At 55.4% G+C, this 6,478-nt stretch overlaps 1 protein-coding gene across 1 annotated transcript in view; it reads left to right on the top strand.

Moving 5' to 3' along the window:
* Positions 1-3,512: 3,512 nt before the first annotated feature.
* TRAF7 (TNF receptor associated factor 7) overlaps positions 3,513-6,478 on the top strand; it is a 28,561-nt gene continuing 25,595 nt past the window's right edge. Inside the window, exon 1 of the mRNA XM_062503656.1 lies at positions 3,513-3,589. The gene's annotated coding sequence lies outside the window, so the exon portion shown is untranslated. The remainder of the gene's footprint in view (positions 3,590-6,478) is intronic.

The raw sequence follows: 6,478 nt of genomic DNA, 5'->3' as shown, positions 1-6,478 counted from the left end.
CGTGTGTTTGTACAGAGACTCAGGCCCGTGGGCAGTGTGTGCATGTCTGTCTGTCTGTCTGTCGTGTCTGCCCCGAAGGCCAGCTGGGACCAGGGCGCGGGAGCAGCAGGAGAAGCTCTTGGATTCTGCAGCCCCGTTGCACCCGTCGGCTCCGGCTCCCCTGGCCAGCATTCCCTGCCCAGCTCGTGGGTGGGAGGTGGGTGTTTGGGAAGGGGCTGGGGTCTCCTGTGCCTGCTCTGTGAGGCTGCTGTAACCCTTGTGAGAGCCAGGGTGTGACACTAGGGAACCAACACCTTCTCCCCATCTAGGAGGAAAGAAGTCCTGATTTTTTTCTGGGTAGGAAAAAGTCCTGAATTCCCTTTTCTTTCCCTGTGTATCTGGAATTCAGCTGAGAGCCCTGGCCTGGGGTGTGCAGGAAGGGTGTGTTTGAAGGCACCCCTTTCTGTAGTTGCTTTCTCCTGTCTTTCCATCCCTGTGAGGTAGGACACGCTTCCACAGTGAGGGATTCTCCTGTCCCCTGCAAAAGCAGAGTTTGGCTGTCCGAGTGAGCTCCTGCCCACCTGGCTGTGTACAGAGATTTCTCAATGTTCATCCCCTTGAGAAAGGCTCTGCTTCTCCTCCTTCCACCCTTTCTAGTACTTTGAGAAGACACCTAGTGTATTGCAGCTTATTCTAAATACCCTCCTGTAAGTGTGATGGTGTTTTCAGACTGCAACGCTTTGATATCTTCAAAGTTCTCTTGGGCAGCTCTTTTTTTTCACTGCAGAGAGCTGGGGGGAAGCTGCAGGCAGTGATTTTACAGGCTGCAGAGTCCTGCCAGCTCTCTTCAAGGGCCTCCTCACCCCTTTGGTCTGTGTCAGGCTTTTGGCTGTTTTTTTGTCAAGCGGCACTTCTCAGTACAAATCTGAATCTGGATGAAGTGTTTGGCCTTTGGCAATTTTTCCCTTTGAAAACTCCACGCACACATCAGCAGGTGCCTGCTGCACCGAGACTTGGTGGCTTCTCCAAATAAAATTGAGTAACTCATCCTTTACCCTCCAGCCAGCACCAGCCCCCTCAGCTGCTGGCTCAGATGCCCCTGCCCCTCATTTTTCCTGGGATTTTGGCTTCAGCACCACCTTCCTGATGGGCACAAGGAGCCTCTGCAGCTCCCACGTGCTCAGGGAGCTACAGCATCATGAGCAGCTACAGCTTCATGGGGTGAAAAAGGATCTTAAAATGAACCTGCTTTTTTTTCCCTGAATAGTATTTTAGGGGAGAGACGAGGCTTAAAATTGTCTGATTTAGATTTTAAAATCAGCTGTGGAAAATCCATCTCTGCAGGAACATTTGCATTCCTGGCAAAAGCTGCTGCCAGTCCTGTAGGAACAGCCAGGGGAGCTGTGATGGGGGGGCTGTCAGGACCCCCTCACCCCAGAAATTTGATTTTATGTGGGGCAGGGCCAGCCTGGCAGCTCCATTTTTCCTCATTCTAACCTTGGAGGAGTGGCAGCCCCATCCCGAGGTGACAAGGAGTCTCCCTAAAGGCAAAATTTAGGATTCCTAATGGAGTGGGATTCCTAATGTCAGGTTTCTACCTTCCCTATCCCTTAGACTGGCACCTATCTGGGTAGGAAAGCTGACAGCTGCTCACTTCTTGCTCAGTGTGGGTCTAAAACCAATAAAATCTCCTTTAAATGAGATACGTTTGCCTTTGGAACACTCCCTGTGAGGAACAGACTCTGCTACAGCAGAGGCCTCCCAGCCACGTTTGTGGTTTAGACCTAAACTTTGAGCAGGCTCAGCCCCTCTCCCCCAGTACCTGGCCCCAAAGCTCCTCCTCACGGCCATTTGGGATTTTTCCAGTGGCCTTTGCTGCCACCACGCGGAATTGCTCAACGCAGCGCTAATTATTCGAGTAATTGCTCAGTGCACCCAGCCATGTGCGAGGTTTCAGCCTCACCTGCGACATCCCATTTCTGCTGGCTCTTGTTTACAGCTTTTGGTTCATTCCTGTTAATAAAATTTTTTAATAATCTCCATGGCTACAGCAGAGTTTTGACTGTTTAAACACAAAACACTGTCAGTCAGTCCAATATTTCAGCTCAGCCTTGAAGGCATCTGGATCCACATGGCAGAAACAAGGTGTGATGCAGTTTAAACTGGATATTGGGAGAGTTTCTCCCCCAAAAAAGGGCTGTCCAGCCCTGGCACAGGGCAGTGTTGGGAGTCCCCATCCCCGAAGGGATGGAACAGCCACGTGGATGTGGCACAATGCTTGGACTTGGGTCTCAAAGGTCTTTTCCAACCAAATTGACTCCCAAGATTCCAAGGAAGGGAGTGGGGCTGAGCAAAGTGCAGCGAACTTCAGTGCACTCCACTTCCACTGGGTACCCACGCTACATTACCAGCATGCCACCCATGGAAACTGGGATAAACAGAAGCAAAACTCAGACTTTTCGAAGCTTTATTCATCTGTAAGCTACAAAATTTACTTTGTATAGAAGCCAAAGCAGAAATACAGCAGTAAATTATTTATGAATAAGGCTGGTCTTGAGATGGAGAAAACATTATAGGAGTAACTTATCTTCCAAGTAGCTAAACAGAAAAAAAAAACTCCATCTACACACTATAGAACTAGTTAATAATGCAAATCCCTTCACTTACTCACACTACTGCACCCACCACCTTGCCAGGATATTCACCTTGAACTAACCCATGAGAGAGTAAAAGCAGATGAATTCTTTCCTCTAGCCCATTCTGCAGCTGCTTCTTTGTGCTTCAAGAGCCGTCTCGTTGCAGAGCAGGAGCATTTCCCCACGGGGCTCAGCCCCACTTACCGCAAACACCAGAACAGGGCACACCGCGTTTTACCGGCCGGGAACTGCCGCGAATAGGGCACGGAGGATCCGGACGCCGCCACCGCCGAGCCCTGAGGGGAGAAGGCAGCCCGTGAGGGGAAGAGCCCGCCCGCCCGCCCAGCCGGGCCGCGCTACCGCGGACCTCAGCCATGGCTGCTCAGCAGGGGCTGCGGCCGCCCGCCGCCCTCAGACGAGGTGTCAGAAAGGTCAATGTGGATCATCACCGGCCCGCCCTCGGTAACAATCCCCGTTACCGGCCCCGCTTCCGCCCGCTCCCTCCCGTACCTTTGCCTGAAAAGACGGCACGTGCTTCACGGTGCCTCTTTTATGGCCTCTGCGACATCGCTATTGGTCGTGCTGCTGTGAGCACAGCCAATCGCCAGCGGTTGGCGTGACCACCGCCCCGCCTCTCGCAGCGCTGATTGGCCGCCGCTCTCCTCCGTGCCAATGGCGGCGCGCGGCGCAGCGTGGCCCGAGGCGGCGGCTGCCGCCTTTTGATTGGTTACTGCAGGAGGCCGGGCCGCACCAGTAGCAATAGTGGTTGTAGCGCGGAGTGACTGTCCGCGGGGTGTATTGGGAGTTGTAGTCCGAGCGCCTCGGCGGCGCGGGCAGGAAGCAGCTCGCGGGACTACAAGTCCCGAGGAGCGCTGGGCGCGGCTCTTCCGGGCCGGGCGGCAGGGGGGGAGCAGGCCCGGGCGCGATGTGCCGGGACCGGGCACCGGCGCTGCGGCCGCCGCCGCCGCTGGGAGGTACGGGCGGGCCGGGGGGAGCCGGGCGGGCCGCGCCGGGCGGCTCCGTGATGGGAGGGGCCGAGTCGGGCCGGGTGCGCTGGGCCGCGGGCTGGGGAGGTGCCAGCGGAGGCTCCAGGGGCTGCCCCGTGGCCGCTGCCCGCTGTGCCCGGGGGTGCCGGCGGCTCTGTTGGGACACTCAGAGGGGCTCGAGTATCATCTGCGCTGTTCCGTCCCCGGTGAATCCCGCCCAGGTCTCGCTCACCGCCCCCGCTGCCCTCCCGGTGTGTTCGCTGGGTCTCGTCGCAGATTCTGCTTAGCTTTGCCTTTTTCTGTTTAGTTTTGTCGTTTTCTGCTCCGTTCCTTGTCCGACCGCAGCACGTGTTGCTGCTGGTTCTTTCCTGCCCTCTCAGAAACCTCAGTTTCCCGGGCTTTGGGTTCACAATATACAAAATGTGGGATATCTGGGGGTAGGTCTCCGTAGCTGTCCCGGAACATCTGCTGGTCTGGATTAGGCAGCGGACTGTGGATCGTGGGTTGTGCCGTCCTCTCCTCATTTCAAACGCGCTCTCGGGCTCTGTCCCCTGCTGCTGCTGTCCCGGTGACAGACGCTGTCAAACGCTTTGCTCCTGCCGGATCCCTGAGCTGGTGAGCTGGGAAGGATTTCCCTTGGGTTCAGCTTCCTTTTGAGCCGTGCTGGGGTCAGAGTCAGCGATTGGGGCCGGTGAGTGTTCCAAGAGCTGGGTTTGGCGTGTCCATAACACGACAGGTCCAGGCTGTTGTCCCTGCCAGGGCGTACCTGTATTCAGAACTGTCACCAAGCAGTTGTGTTTTCTACTTCGGCAACGTTGCTCTGCCTTTGTTTCAATCCCAGCACTCTAATTTTGCCTCCCTGTGCGTTTTCCCCCCAGCAGTGTGTTTTCAGCCTGCACTGAGCAGTTGGGTTCCTCTTAAACAGCTGCTGCATTTTGGCCTCTAGTGTTTGTCTGCCAGTGGTTTCAACTTCCAGCTGCAGAAAAGATGCTGGGGCTTGCAGGAGAGGGTTTAGGGGTGAAGGATGGTTCCAGAAAGCCCTTGATAAATTAAAGTAGTGTGAGATCACAGAATCCCAAGACCATTGTGTCCACCTTGTGCCTGATCCCAGCCCAGAGCACCGAGTGCCACATCCAGGTGTTCCTTGGACATCTCCAGGGATGAAGACTCCAAACCTCCCTAGGCAGCCCCTTCCAATTCCTGACAACCCCTTCCATGAAGAAATTCCCTCTGATGTCCAACCTGCACCTCCCTGGCAAGGGAAATTCCTAAAATCACGCAGGAAGCTGCAGGAGCAGGTACTGTCTGCAGTCTGCTGGATTCCCTCCAGGTCCTGGGGTCCCCTGTCTGGAGCAGGGAAGGGACAGGCTGAATCCAGCCAGGAAGCTCCAGTGCTGGGGTTTGGTTTTTGTGCAGGTGCCACAGCCTGAGGGAACAGGGATTTACCCTTTGGAAGTGGGAAAGGCACAGTGATGCACAGTGGTGTTTCTGGTCAGGGGATGCTGGTACCTTCACTGCTAACACTCCGACAGGGGCTTTCATATTGATTGAACTCAAGGAAGGAAAAAAAAAAAAATCCATAGTTTTCAGGTGTTTTGATTCCCTGGCCTGGGGGATCCCAGGGTGAGCCCTCCTGTGGCAGCACAGCCTCTGGTGGCCTGGAGCCATGTGTGAACATCACATGGATGTTTGAGTCCCCTGCCTGAAGTCAGCCCTTCCTTTCCTGGGGTTCCACAATCCCGAGGTGCTGCTGGAGCCTCAGGCAGCCCTGCAGGCTCTGGATGGTTGCAGAGCCCCATGTGCCCTGCACCTGGAGGTGCTCCTGGGCACTGCTGAGCACCTTGCAGCCTCAGTGGGGTTCAGCCATCGGTCACCTCGAGGGCTGAGCGTTCCCCTGTTCCAGGGACCTTCCAAGCCCTGCTGGCTCTGGCTGTGAGATTTCCTGGAGCATGACTGTACCTTTCTCACAGGTTATCTCAGCCAAGCCCAGGTGTTCCGGGAGTACATTGGAGAGAAAATCCTTCCTGGGTTCTGATACTTGGATTACGTGGCCACGTTCAGTCTGTTGGAACTCTTCCTTCCCAGATTTTATTCCCTTTGCTGTCCCTTCCCTGACTGTGCCCCTTTGCCATGGGCATGGTGAGGCACACACCTGCACGTCCCTGTGGGCTGGATCTGGGGCTGTAGGGACAGCTGGGACAAGGAGGGAGGCAGCTGGGTGCTCACAGGGGTACGTGTCACCCTTCTTTGAGCTCAGGGGCCCAGGGCAGCAGCACCCCAAATTGCCAGTTCCAGCTTCTCCTGCTGTGCCCTGAGCACAGCCTGAGTTTGGAGCTTCACCTTCCTGCTTTTAACGAGGTGTCCTGGGGGCTGGAGTGGGGCAGTGCCTGTGCCTGGGTGAGCCTCAGTTCTGGGAGGGGTGTCCTGGCAGTACAAATCCCCCACCACCATCAGCGTCTGTGTTCCCGACGAGTCCTGCTCCCCAGCTCTGCCTTTTTGTGGCTGTTCTTGGTTAACTGGGTTTCCCTGGCTTGGCTCTCCAGGCAAAGAGTGTGTTGCCGTTTGTTATTCAGAATTCTGAATAGTTTGGGAACTACGTAAGAGGATGAGAAATTCAAACTCCTCTTAAAGCAAGCAGAGGACTTTTCTGTCTCCGGATATTTCTCCGATCAGGGGAATCACCATGTGTGCTAAGAGAGGGTTGTTTTTCCTGCACTAAACTGAACCTGGAGCATCCGGGGCAAAGCTGGGAGGCAGCATTGGCTGAGCTGTGGGATTTTCCAGCTGGATTTACATATCGCCCACTGCTCCGCATGCCTTTGCGTTTACATCACTGGGGAGCGATCCACACATGCACACACGCAGCGGAAGAGGCGC

Source organism: Cinclus cinclus, chromosome 16 (assembly GCF_963662255.1).
Source record: "Cinclus cinclus chromosome 16, bCinCin1.1, whole genome shotgun sequence".
NCBI classification, from domain to species: domain Eukaryota; kingdom Metazoa; phylum Chordata; class Aves; order Passeriformes; family Cinclidae; genus Cinclus; species Cinclus cinclus.
The sequence above is the reverse complement of the archived record's forward strand: the minus strand, read 5'-3'. Positions and strand labels throughout refer to the sequence as shown.